The sequence below is a fragment of the Tasmannia lanceolata genome, unplaced genomic scaffold (genome assembly GCF_043159265.1).
Source record: "Tasmannia lanceolata isolate RefF3 unplaced genomic scaffold, GAP_Taslan_0.1 ptg000020l, whole genome shotgun sequence".
In the NCBI taxonomy this organism is placed as follows: Eukaryota; Viridiplantae; Streptophyta; class Magnoliopsida; order Canellales; family Winteraceae; genus Tasmannia; species Tasmannia lanceolata.
In genome coordinates, this window is record NW_027518697.1 from 26,148,472 (window position 1) to 26,162,627 (window position 14,156).

A 14,156-nucleotide genomic window follows, 5' to 3' on the forward strand; every position below is an offset into this window, starting at 1 on the left:
TCTATTTTGTCCAAACATTATTAAATCCTAAAAGTCCGATAAAAAAATCTCATAATTTTGTCTCTAAAAATTATTCATCTTGTCAGGCACTGGTCAACACACTGGTGACGGACTTTTTTTTTCTAATGAGTGATGTATTGATGCCTCATGTTATGAAATATGGAACTTAATCACTTATGAAATGAAGAGTAATATTAGAATTTTCCATTTTGGTGATGTTATTGTTATTTGATTGCTGTACAATTTTATTTTTTTTAGTTTTTATAAATATATAATAAAATATTAAAATATATTATTATATTCGGCGTACCCGAACGTACCCGCACCCTGTTTTTTTGGCAAATCACGTACCCACGTACCCGTGTCGTGTCGTACCCGCACCCCGTACCCGTACCCGTGCTTCATAGGCTTTATGTATGATGAAATTTTTTCCAAGGATGAAGCTAACGCACAAGTTTCATATATTAAGTGGGAGACATTTGCAATTTATGATGAATATGTATCCATTTACAGTGCAAGGCAAAAGCGTGTTATACACTCAATGGAGAAAGAGCCAGAAGTGGATAGTGGAACTTGTAGTGGAAGGATTTCTAATATGCAAAAAAAAAAAAAATTCAAGATGGATGCAGCAAAAAATAATGTAGGGTCGTCATCGGAGTTGGAACAGTACTTGGAAGAAAAAAATCATCCCACTGATGACTTCGATATTTTGAGTTGGTGGAAAATTAATAGCTCAAAATATCCTCTAATTTCTCATATGGCTCGTGATATCTTGGACATTCCTGTATCTATTGTTGCTTCAGAGTCAGCTTTTAACACTGGAGGTAGAGTTCTTGATAATTACCGAAGTTTATTGAGTCCTGGGGTTGTGCAAGCATTGGTTTGCACTCAAGATTGGCTACGAGATGATACATGTGAGGATACGAATGAAGAAGTTGAAGTCTACCAACATGAAAATGATATTGAAATCATTGAATCAGGTACTTTAACAACTCATTTGCTTTGATAATTATGAATATATTTGAAAAATTCTTATGTATTTTGATTCCTTTTTTGAAGGCCTCGCCGAACCTCTACAAATTCCGTAGCATGCAACAATCTTGCCATATCTATACCATATTTTGAGATGGGGTAAATTTCATTTGCGAATTTTTAATCATGTTTCAAAAAAACACTCACATATTCTTTTTTTACTTTTCTAAATAGTTGAGTGATCCTCTTTTCTTTCTGGTTGCAGAGTTGAATGATGTGTTAGGCGTCGTTATGTGTTCACCGCTCCGGAGCTTGATGACTAAGATTAAATGACTCTCTTTTTGTAGAATGACTCTTTTTGCATTTTGAACTCTCTTATATGTGTCATAGTTGCAGTTGTGATTTTGTTAGTTGTGATTGTGTGTTGCTATTGTTATTTTGTTAGTTGTGATTATTTGTCACAGTTGCAATTGTGGTTATGTTAGATGAAATGCCACAAAGATGGAGCATTCATTTTCTTTTGTGTTCTTTGAACTTTGAAGTACTCTTCTGATATATATAATTTATGGTGATGAGAGCTTCACATTTTGGTGCTTCCAAAGCTTACATACTTTTCTTGATTTAGGATCTCATGGTTACATCCAGCCATCCAGGTTAAACAATCTTAACAAGTAAGAGCATAGAAATGGCGTGAAATGGTGAGCTACACAACAGGTGCCACCCCAATTCTAGAGAACCTTTGTATAATTTTTCTCTGTATTGTAATTTGCGAGTACATAGGCCGCTGTACCTCATATACTCCTATGGTCAATGAAGTTTTGGAAGCAGTGTTATCAATGCCTATCCCTGACAGGAGACTGCATTTTGTTTGTCTTATTTTGCATCTCCCAACATGTTTTGCGTACCAAATTTATACACTGGAAGCTTATTATATCTTTCTCATATTTCTCATAGTGAGTTGAATGCTCTTCTTTCTCCCTGTTTAAATGTATTTGCAATGCATGTCACAGGTACCCGATTCGGGACATATCTTCTGATTTGGTCTCTGAAAATTGTCACTTAAGTGATTATCAGTAAATTTCCATATGGTATTCCTCATCATAAGTGAACTGCCGTCATAAAAAAGGCGATGATATGAAAAAACCCGACCCAGCCCGAGAAATTACCTCGCGTAGGGCCCGGTTTAAAAATCCTGGGTTTTCCAAAAAAAAAAACCCGACCCAACCTGAACCGAGAAACTACCTCGAGTAGGGCCGGGTTTTAGAAAACCCGACCCGCCCGGCCCAAGTTGCAACCCTACAAGAAAGTACCTAAGATGGCCCAGATCTTTGGTGGAAAATTCTTTCTGCAAGGTCTTCAATTTCTGAATCACTACCCGTAATGATAATGTCATCAACATACACTATCAATAGAACACAACCAGCAGCAGATTGATGACTGGAAACAGAATGGTCAACTGCACATTGCTTAATGCCAAAGCGCATAACAGCATCACTAAATCTTCCAAACGAGGTTCTTGGGGATTGCTTCAGACCATATATAGATCGCTTCAACCGACATACTATCGACATATTGAGGAGGACATCTCCCCCTGAGTAACATAACCACGAGGTTGCTCCATATAAACCTCCTCAATAAGTTCACTATGGAGAAAGGCATTCTTGACATCAAGCTGGTGCAAGTGTCATCGATGGTTGACTACAAGAGAGATGAGAACTCGAACAGAAGGGATCTTGGCGACAGGGGAAAAAGTTTCGGTAAAATCCACGCCAAAGGTTTGAGTATACCCTTTAGCAAAAAGGCGTGCGTTAAGGCGCTCTACAGTCCTGTCAGGTAAATGTTTTACAGCATAAACCCATCTGCAACCTATGGGTCGAGCTCCAAGAGGAAGAGGAACCAAGTCCCATGTCTGATTGGCTTGAAGGGCCTCCATCTCAAGGTCCATAGCCGCACGCCAACTAGGATGATCAAGGGCCTTAGGTAATGACTTCGGCAGAAAAACTGAGGACAAGGACACAAAACTTCGAAACAGAGGAGTGACAGAGTCATATGAAATAACAGATGAAATAGGGTGAGCAGTATTATGCGAGCCAATAAGAGAAGCAATACGAGAATCTGGAGAAATGCTAGGGATGGTTGGGGAAGGAGGGGGAAGAAGAGTGAGGGGCGGGAGTTGGTGGGCGTGGAGGGGAAGAAGGGTTGGGGTATGGAGAAGGAAGAAGAAGGGAATAGGGCTAGGGTTTGGGTTTAGGGCAGTTTAGGGTTTTGGTGAAGAAGAAGAAGAAGGGAATAGGAGGAAGAAAGGAGATAAGCAATGGTGGTCCCTAGGCATCCATGCCCTACCCTAGGGCTCTGATACCATGTTGAGAGAGAAATTGGTGAGTTAGGGAATGCTTCCCCTCACTTATGTATCTATATAAAAGAGAGAACATACATAAAAAGACCACTATGCCCTTAGGCATTACTCAACACACACACCCAAGGAAACACAGTCTTAAGAAAATATATGAAAACTCCTAAAGTGAAAAAGAGCAAACCTCTTTCTCTACTGAACATCTTTATCACATTCATAAGCGAAAGCCCAAATTCCTTCAACTTACAAAAAACAGGAGAAAATCTAACTGATAACTATTTTTCAGATATTTACATCGATGAAATGGAAAATTAATATTCTTCCATAAAAAAGTCCTCCCCCTCAGCTCACGAACGGACGACGGACCCTCCATTCATAGTATTCTTTGCTGAATTTCCAACATTTACTGGATTCCACTTCACTAGAAACTATTTTCCCAAACTCAGAACAGTGCAACAGAAAAATTTCTGAGGTAGTAGCAAATAATACACAACAGGGATAAAAAAAAAGCACTAAGTTTACAACCCCATAAATCATCCCATTTCCTAAGAATGCACATAAAAATGTGAATGTACCTTGCAATATTGAACGATCAAACTCCCTCATCTTATTAAGACCATATATTTCCATCCCAGAACTCAACTCACCAAAGAAGAAAAAAGGAAAAATAGAAAGTTGTCAAAATGGGAAGAAAAAATAAAACAGACACTACAATACCTACTCATCACTGCTTTATGCAAAATACCCAATTCTCACCTCATCCTCCAAAATATCAATTATAAAAATAAAATAAAAAATAATTCCTCCAAACAACAAACAGCCCAAGGAATAAAGAAACAGACTCCATTCTTCCTCACCTCAAATCAAATACAATGCACCTTCAGAACCCAATACTTCAACTCCACCTCAAAACAATAACCCTGATTTCCAATCCAATCACCACAAATCCCATAAACCAACATTAAAAAGGAAAAAAGAAAAATAAAATAAAAACAACACAGACTCCATTCTTCTTCACCTCAATTCAAATATGATGCACCCTCAGAACCCAATACTTCAACCCCACCTCAAAACAATAACCCTAATTTCCAATCTAATAACCCCAAATCGCATAAACCCAAATTAAAAATGAAAAAGAAAAAAGGAAAAAAAAAAACATAAAATTAACATACAACAACGGAATTGATAATAAAAATAGAAATAAAATAAGTATACAAACAACAGCTGACCAAAATTCAGATAAACAAATCCACCAAAAAGCACAATTTGAGAAGCACAATCAGAGATCTATAATACAGAAGAAACATCAGACAAGTGTTATCGATCCATCCAATGAGAGATGTGAGATTTCATAGATAAATAAGCCAAAATATGAAATTTGGGAAGAAAACAACGAAACCCTAGGGTTTAGGGTGTACTGACCTTATGAGTTTGGTATATGTTTGGATCACTCTTTCTCGCCGAATGAACAACCTAGCCAGCTCCATCTAAAATTTGCAATGGAGGCGAGATATTTAAGACATGATCTATAAAATTGGGCCAGCTTTGGTTGATCCTGACCGTCCATTTTGTAGGCATTTGTTTGATCTCTAAAGGCTGAAAAATCATGTCAATCAGAAAATCCTAACCAACCAAGTAAATGTATTGGATAAATAAGATTCGATCTATACCCTTTGGAGATCAAAAAGGTGTGATCCACCAGATGAACGGCTAGAGTTTAAGATCCATTATGTAACAGCGTGCAATTTGTTGCATTGTGAGCATGGTTTTAACTTTTAAATTTGGACCGAAACCAAAATCCACTCTAGAAGAAACATTTCTGGATTTCGCCGAAATTTCTGTAATTTTGCTCGATATTTTGGATTTCGCCTCAAATTTTTTAACCGTAAAATCTAAAATTTCCTAATAGTATATGGTTTCGGTCCGAAATTTTGGCCAAAATTACCGAAATTTCTATAATTTCGTCATAAATTTAGGTAATTTCATCCGAAATTTGGTAATAAATAAAATATTATTTTTTAATGATGAGAAGATTTCGGCCGAAATTTCGGTTTCAGTGAGGGCGAAACACATACCGAAACCAAAATTTAACACCCACGTGCCTCTTTTCTTCTTTTTTTCACTTGGGACAGCCACCTCTGGTGTGTCTATGACACACAGCAGCTGATTTCAACTACCGTGGAGTTGGCTGTCCATGTAAAGAAAAGAGGCGAATTTATCATTTCCATGAATCCTAAGTCTGACTGGACCTAGCTCCACAACAGTACATGTTGCATGTGGTATGCATACCTCTGGATTGGGCTCACCGTTAGGCCCTTTTTGGATTGCGAGAATTTTGTGGAAAAGTTAGGACAGGAAAAATATTTCTAAAATGCCTACTTTTGTACACAAGAAAAAAGATAATTGGAAGCAACCCTATTTCATTTTAATTTAAATAGACCTCCAATTTATGACTCTAAATCATCCATAATTCTATCAATTTCCGACTAAAATGTGGGGAAAAAAAGTTCAACGGTAAAGAAATTTTATGTCACAAATGTTTTTCTTCCAAATCAAACAGAGCCATTTGCTTCATGCCAAGCAAGCCACATGGTTAAAAGTCAGCTCTTCACATCATTTTACTTCACATTTATGTATTTTGAGTCCAATAATAGGTCTTCTGACTTATAATCGGTTGTCTGAAACAAACAGGGCTCTACTCAGTAGTGAAGGCACATATAGCGTGCCCCCAATGACTTGCAAAATCCCTTTTATTAGTACTGATACGTGCAGAAATTCCAAGTCACAAGGCCGTGGCCCCCCAAGTGTAGATTCCTTGCTCTGACCCTGGCTTTTCTAGGAAGCTATTGTAGCGGACAGGGGTGAGTCTTGCCTCCCTTCCTCGGGGGTGGTATTGAGATCATAAATGAGAAGTAAAATAATGTGAAAAGCTGACTTTTAGCCATGTCGTTTGCTTGGGGGTGCGGAAAATTTAGAGGTGCAACTTGGGTCAGGTTGGGTTGAGCTTTTCCTCAAAAATGAATGTGAAAAGACCTGATCCTGACCCAATTTTATAGTAAAAGCTCAACCCGAATTACCCCAAAATCGGCCCGAGTTGCACCACTGGTGGAAATGAGTTGTAGTGCTATACATTGGCCATTGGAGTTGCTTATCACTTCCCCTGCTTTGGCATCTCCCGAATTTCCTTTTGGAGCTCCGTCAAATAGTAATTTGAAAATTCTAGGTGCAGGTGAGGTCATTTTATCCAAAGGGTGCATTTGGATATCCGGAATCAGATATTGGAATCAGCATCCTATTTTGATTCTACGTGATTCGAGCATTTGGTTCAACAAATAAACGGGGGCAGAATCAAATTTGGGAAATCCCAAAGTCTTTTTCTCGCCCCCAAGAGGTTGTATTCTGATTTCACCCCAGAATGAAATTTTTATTGAATTTTTAATTGATTTTTTGTCAATTCTAGCAACCCAAACGCAGCCTTAGAGGTTGGTGCATAGAGATGGTGTTGGTTACATTGGGTAAGGGTGTTGGGTCCATGTTCATTGGAACAAGTTTTTTTTTTTTTTTTTTTTTGATCAGTAAGCTGGGTTTAGGCAGGACCCTGACCAAAATATATAAAAAAGAAAAGGAGAATTACAAAGGGGAGCCACAAGGGCAACAAAGGCAGCAAGCCAATACAAGAATTAAAGAGCCTAAAAGCCTAAGAAGGGCACACTCTAACATAGAGTTGCTTTTGGCTATCCTGGAACAGAATTTCCAGAAGGCAAGCACGGGGGATAGGTTGTCCCCTCTGTGGCAGAATTCTCTTTTGGATAGGTGATCAGCAGCTCCATTAGCCTCCCTCCAGATGTACGATATTCTGGCCGATTGGAATCCCTCCATCAGATTTCTGATAGAGCTTAGCCTCTCCAGCTGCGTCCACGGGCATTTTGACTTCCCGGAAATAATGTCAACAACGAATTTGGAGTCAGATTCCACCCATATTTTCTGTATTCTGTGGGAATGGGCAAGCATCATGCCTTGCAGGATTGCTTTCAGTTCCAGCGCATAGATGGGTTCGCTTTCAGAATTCAAAGAGAACATGGCAATACACTGCCCCAAGCGCTGTCTTAAGAGCCCACCGATACTGCCACCAGCATCTACCAGGGAAGCATCAACATTAATTTTGGTCTCATCCTCTACCAGTGCTTCCCAGTAGCAAAATTTCAGTTTAGTTTTCTTGGGGCAGTGCTTGTAGTTGAACAGTACTGCAGCTTGTTTATTCCGAGGGTTGTCCTCATCCAAAAGATCCATATGATTCATTTTGTTTTTTTATCTCAGCGAGCACATCCCTAAGAATAACTGTCTTGTGCGATTTTCTGTTCTAAAAAATGCGGGAATTCCTTTCGCTCCAAATTGAGTAGATGACCGCTGAAAAACAGAGCTTTAGCACGGTGGTTCTCTGACCTTTTCCTTTGAAGCTACTAAGAACCCAATCTGCTTCATCATATAGAGAGTTCTTTGGTTTCCACCTGTGGCCAGCAGACCCAGCACGCCAGAGAACAGAGCGCCAAATCCAAGCAGAAAAACTGAATTTAAAAAACAGATGATTTACATTTTCATCAGAGTTGCAGAAGACACATTTGGGGTCAATGTGGTTGATGGTCGCGGGGATACGATCTTTGGTACTGAGTTTATCGAGAATAGCTTTCCAGGCACAGATTGAATGTCTTGGGATATGGCCTTTGAACCAGAGGAGGTCTTTCCATGGGAATGGTGGATGATGCTGACGAACAGCGTCCCAGGCACTCTTGGTTGTGAATTCCCCATCGATGTTAGGTTTCCAAATCGCAAAATTTGTACGATAACGGTTGAATGAGCCTTTTTTAAGAAATTTGAGTTCTTCACGGAGGGAAGCGTTAGACAGAGAAGGGATCCACCATTCTTGATTATGAATCTGCACGAGGGAGAGAGCAGACGCCAAAGATGAATCAGTATTCGATCTCGAGAAGACCGAAGAGAGAGCACCCAGCGGATGCCACGGCTGATCCCAAAGATCAATATCTTCTTCTTTACCCACATTGTAGCAAATCAGAGGCTTAATAAGATTTCTGGTTCTGAACATTCCTCTTACCCCCCAAGAGGGTTTCCGGGGAGGATTCATTGACCAGAAGTTATTGTTCTTAACATATTTGTTCGAAAACCATTTCCCCCAGAGGGTGTCTTTCTCTTGAATAGAATTCCAAAGAATTTTCATCTGGAGGGCAGAGTTAATATCAAACAGATTTCTGAGCCCAATCCCCCCTTCATCTTTTGTCTTGCAAAAGTCATGCCACCCAATAGGATCATGGCCCCAGAGGAAGGCTCTGCAGATTTTCTCCACTCTCTCCATGACTCCTTTTGGGAGATTGAAAGCTGAAGACCAGAAGATCGGAAAGGAGCTAAGCACAATTTTTATTAGCTCCACTCTTAGGTCTGTTGAATTTCAAGTATTCAATTTCACCAATAAGATACGGAGACTTACTGCACATTTTGAATTTCACAGAAAAGACTATTTATCTCAGAGAGGTCTGCGAAAAATTCTGGGAAAACGTCAACAGCTGCTGGCTTATTTGTCAAAAAAAAATAGAGTCCGTTATAAGGAATTAATTGGTCAGTTGGATATTCGGGAGCCAAAAAATCGGCCCTGAAACAATTCATTGCATTGATATTTATCAAATATCAATAATCATTCCGCTTGGCTGAGGTGCCTGCTACTCCAACTCGAAATCCTTTTTCTGATTTTTTAATGAGACTAGAGCAATCCTAGATTCGAAGGTTAGAGGTGAGGAGAGGGATTCCCAGGTATCGAATAGGCATGTGACCTTCTCGCATTTGAAGGATGTCTGTGATTCTTCTTTGGGACCGAGGGTCTGTTCCTGAGAAGAAGACCTCACTCTTTTCCAAATTAGCTTCTAAACCAGTGATCTGCGAGAAGACTTTCAGGCATTTTGTAATACCTTTGGCAGACTTAAGATCCCCATTAAGGAAGACCATTAAATTCTCTGCAAAAAGCAAATGAGTTATAGAAATGTTTTCCTGCTGAAAAGGAGTATCAATGGTATTACGGTGGAGAGCTTTTTCAATTGTGATAGATAACATTTCCATGGTTAAGCAAAACAAGAGAGGGGATAGCGGTTCTCCTCGGCGCAAGCCATTAGAGGACTGAAAATGGCCTTGGGGAGTGCCATTAATGATACCTAAGAAGGAGGGCTTGGAGATCCATGCACAGATCCATTCAATCCAAATTGGGGTGAAACCTTGTTTTTCCATGAATGAGAGGAGGGCTTCTCTATTGACATTGTCGAAGGCTTTTGCAAGGTCAATCTTTAGACACATTGAAGGAGATGTAGAAGGAAGGTGAAACCTATGAAGAATGTCATGGGTGAGGAGGATGTTCTCATGGATGGATCTATCCTTAATGAATGCGGATCCAAGATTGACTCCCTCATTAACCCATCTTGGAACAAGTTGAGTGGGGGTTGATGTCAGTTATTTCTACAATTGTGGTTCAAGCAAGGTTTCAAGTGGGGGGCTTAGTCTGAAATTGCATTGAAAGACTTTTCTAGTTTTTTCTTTTCCACATGTGACAGAAGGTTGGGACCCATAGAGTAGAGGCAACCATGCTTGGGGGTGTTGGACAAGGATGAGGTTGATGGCTGCAGGGATTGAGTGTGGCCATTGGAGTTGGTATTAATAGGGAGGAGGACAGAAGCAATCCATACTTCTTTTGTGTAGGCACACAGCAATGAACAATGGTTTCAACATAGTGATTACACATGGGACTATCTGTTGATTCAGTGATGTGCAATGCAATTAGGCTATTGTTGGTGGGGTTTCTTTCAAGAATTGCTTGTATGAACACATAGATTTTGGGTTAAAATGGGAATGGGAATAGTTTTTGATAGATGTGTTTCTTGTGTTGACTAGTGATTTATCAATGAAGGCAGTTTCCTACAGTATGTTTTTTGATCAAGAAGTTCTTGTTATTGGAGTATTTCCAAACCAGTTGTCCCCAAATGACTTGCTTGGAAGCTGGATGCTAAGTTCCCCCCTCCCCCCCGCCCCCACCCACCCCCACCCCCACCCCCACCCACACACACACGCTCAAGATGGTGACAGAATGAATCTGTCTCTCTGAAGGAGCCAATAGATCCATGAAATATTCACTCAAAAAGGCAGTAATGAGATGCTGAAGAACTTAAAGAGCCTGAGCCCAACTTTAAAAATAAAAGCAGTGCATCTCCAAAACACGTAACTCTTGAGACTCTATTCAAGAAAGACCCAATGTTTACTAGTGAGATGTAAGACCCAAACCCACAAGGGAGGTGCAGAGAAGGGAAGGGGCCTAAAACAATCAATCTGTGTCTCTGAAGGGGCCAAGAGATCCATGAAACTAATACTGGTCTTTATCAATTAGCATAGAAAATGGGCAACCCCATAATATTATTCATTTATTGTGTCATTTATCAAACTTCTTTGCATTTCATCATGTAGTTCACTAGGTTTACAGAATACAGATACCCGTCTCCCGTCTCTTCAACTATACCCGGGCATTTGCGTATCTATTGCTTTACTTTCACATTTCACATTCATTTATTTTCCTTTTCACCATCATAAGACATTTCAAAAGCAAGCAGAGTAGATTTAGACAACTCACAGCCATCCTCATTTACTACACTTTTGGCCAAATCAACATGAAGATCAAATTTTCTGGACGCTGACTGATGTTATTATTCTGATTTTCTTTCTTTTCCTTTCCCCGACCTCTATCACCAAACAAATCTTTTGTTCGCTCCTTCAATTTCTGCCCGCGGATTGGGGGGTTGCTTTGCTCATAATGCAATGTGCAATGCCAATATGAAGAATGCTCCAGTTCTTGGATTGTGATTTCTGCAAAGAAAAAAACAAAGATTTGATTCATTCTTCCTCATCACACCGCCTGACCCAAGATACTCATACTCAGGATCTGGAAGAGAAGCATACGTACCAGTCCTCAACGTCCCCCTGGATTCTAGAGTGAAGCTAAGAAAGCTCACCCCTAGGAACCCATAGAGTAGTGTGATCTGCATACCGAGCATATTTCCAAGTTCCTAATCATTCGACCTCTTCTTCCAATTCGTGTTTCTTTGCTGAGATCAGACAACCCCCCGCCCCCCCCCCCCCCCCCCAAAAAAAAAAAACCCTTTTATAGTCTCCACGCTCCATGCGTAAATCGATATGTTTGATAGGCGAATCCATTGATTCTTTTTCCACTTTTCTCCCATTGAAGACCGCCTTCTTACGTTAATGACAGAGGAGAGTGAGCATAAGTTCTTGTTTCCAAGAGCTCTAACAGCAGCATTTTTGAAGCAATATGAACAAGAACTTGCCATTTTCCAGCTCTCTGTACCCCGCTCTCTCCATTACCTTCTTCATGTTATCTGCAGGGCCTATTCCAGATTTCTCACATATCCTTGTAGACAACTTCTAAGAAAGTATCGTCCTTTCTGCACTGCCTCCCGTCAGTCTCAACTCACCACTTACCAATCACCATTTCTCCTGACTTTTCTAGCATTACCACCCACTGTCCGGTACACCCCTTCCTTTGCAGCCTCTAGTAAGAGGTTATTGAAGTAGGTGCGTTCGCGGAAGCATTTATGAGTTCTTGGGCTCCTGATATCCGATACACATGGAACAAACCATTTTGGACTGGTTTTGATAAAATTGGATCAGATTTGAGCTAGATCTGATCTTTTCTTTATTTTCCACTCTCAAAATGGACGTTCTAGCAAAATTTTAAAGAAAACATGCAAGTGGAAATGAAGATCTGCATTAACACTTATAGATCTGAAACCTTTTCCTTCTATTCTAACTCGTAAGAGTTATAAATCTTGATCGTTCTCCACGAGTGAGGGGACTCAAGTGATCAATCAAACACGGAACCGAAGTGACGGTGTGGACCCCGATCCTGAGAGGACGGTGAGGGAACGAGTCCCTACATCCTCAAAGATCTCCACGTGAAAGAGAGCCCTACCAAGGAACTCTTGAAACCTTGCCAGCCTCATAGCATAGCACGAGTGGCGATATAAAAAGAAAGAGATACCTCTTGATCCGGAGCCAAGGCTCGAAACCAAGACGCACCTAAAATAACTCAAAGTCGTCATCCATGGATACGCCATAGAACCAAAACAAATGCTCTGTCTACAATGGATAACCAGAGATACAAAAGGTCCGTGTCTGATTACGAATGGAGAAGGTCCGAAGAGCACCCTCAATTCATCCGAGTGCAAGCACTTGGTCTCTTATGCCATTTATTATTAACTCCAAAGAATTTTGGGTAAAATCATGTGAAATGGGAACAAAATATCCCCGAGTGAACGTCTACCTAATCATGCATGACTCGGGGATGAAATAATAAGCACACATAAAGTAAGATAAAAGATGTGTCACCTAATGACAACTAGGTTGTGAGTGACAAGCCTAACTGGTGTCTAAGTTCTAGTGGACATACACATGCAAGCTACAGATAAAGGTATAGGATGTACAGGAAAGGAAATCTAAAATTAACAGTTAATCATGAATAGTAAATGAAATAAGGAATAAACAAAATGACAGGCAAATAACAGAATAATGAAATAAAAACCTACGGCGTGCACATAGCATCTATTTACAATGGGGCGAATACATAGCGCCTAATATAAAATCCTAACACATCTCATCTAGAAAGCAGTAAATGACAGATAGCAATTGCAATAATAAAAATCTATCGCGTGCACATAGCGCTTATCTACAATGGGGCGAATACATAGCGCCTAATATAAAATCCTAACACATCTCATCTAGAAAGCAGTAAATGACAGATAGCAATTACAGTAATAAAAACCTATGGCGTGCACATAGCGCCCATCTACAATGGGGCGAATACATAGCGCCTAATATAAAATCCTAACATATCTCATCTAGAAAGCAGTAAATGACAGATAGCAATTGCAATAATAAAAATAAAATTAAAAAAAACCTATGGCGTGCACATAACGCCTATCTACAATGGGGCGAATACATAGCGCCTAATATAAAATCCTAACACATCTCATCTAGAAAACAGTAAATGACAGATAGCAATTACAGTAATAAAAACCTATGGCGTGCACATAGCGCCTATCTACAATGGGGCGAATACATAACGCCTAATATAAAATCCTAACACATCTCATCTAGAAAGCAGTAAATGACAGATAGCAATTGCAGTAATAAAAACCTATGGCGTGCACATAGCGCCTATCTACAATGGGGCGAATACATAGCGCCTAATATAAAATCCTAACACATCTCATCTAGAAAGCAGTAAGTGACAGATAGCAATTGCAGTAAAGGCAGTAAAGCGCTATAGTTAAGAAGGTAAACCTGCGCAATGAGCAAACATCAGTAGATGATAGTAAAGGATAATAATCAGTAACCTAATAAAGATAGAAAATTACAGCTAAGGAGTTCACCCACGTTCACAAGTGATATCCCAAAAATAAACTTTATTCAATCTCTCTTTCTCTCCTCATGCCAATACATAATATATAGAGTTAAAATCTAAGAATAGCAACCCTAAATTCTTGCTTGACTATTATTCTCAATCTTCTAACTAAAGCAACATAAATAAAAAGTAGAAACATGACTAAAACTTTCCTAAAATAGTAATCCCGTAATAGACACTCACCATATCCTAAAACTGTCTATAACTTAGCCAAATCAAGTCCAAATCGCGTAATCTTGGGCTCTTTAGATTGGTAATCGAAAAAACTTTCTAAAAACACCAAAATCATGCCAAAAGAACAAGATTAGA

The 14,156-nt window shown here is 39.7% G+C and overlaps 2 protein-coding genes and 1 long non-coding RNA gene across 20 annotated transcripts in view; 1 reads left to right on the forward strand and 2 right to left on the reverse strand.

The window, feature by feature from the left end:
• Positions 1 to 5,090, reverse strand: part of LOC143854105 (pentatricopeptide repeat-containing protein At2g29760, chloroplastic-like) — a 37,545-nt gene extending 32,455 nt beyond the window's left edge. For 8 of the 17 annotated variants that reach the window (XM_077363880.1, XM_077363869.1, XM_077363886.1 and 5 more), the window contains exons 1-2: positions 4,996 to 5,090; positions 4,748 to 4,921 (exon numbers count right to left, since the gene is read on the reverse strand). The gene's annotated coding sequence lies outside the window, so the exon portion shown is untranslated. Of the gene's footprint in view, positions 1 to 3,900; positions 4,142 to 4,182; positions 4,246 to 4,747; positions 4,922 to 4,995 lie in introns of those variants that run through there. The other 9 variants (XM_077363883.1, XM_077363876.1, XM_077363874.1 and 6 more) reach the window with 6 other exon arrangements.
• Positions 464 to 1,303, forward strand: LOC143853705 (uncharacterized). Its single transcript, XR_013237276.1, has 3 exons — positions 464 to 980; positions 1,060 to 1,131; positions 1,238 to 1,303. It is a non-coding gene; the product is annotated as an uncharacterized LOC143853705 (long non-coding RNA).
• Positions 5,091 to 6,982: 1,892 nt separating the features above from the next.
• The window catches only part of U11/U12-31K (RNA recognition motif and CCHC-type zinc finger domains containing protein), a 33,575-nt gene continuing 26,401 nt past the window's right edge, over positions 6,983 to 14,156 (reverse strand). The window contains exon 4 of one of the 2 annotated variants that reach the window (XM_077363981.1): positions 6,983 to 8,258. The gene's annotated coding sequence lies outside the window, so the exon portion shown is untranslated. The other variant, XM_077363980.1, reaches the window with a different exon arrangement.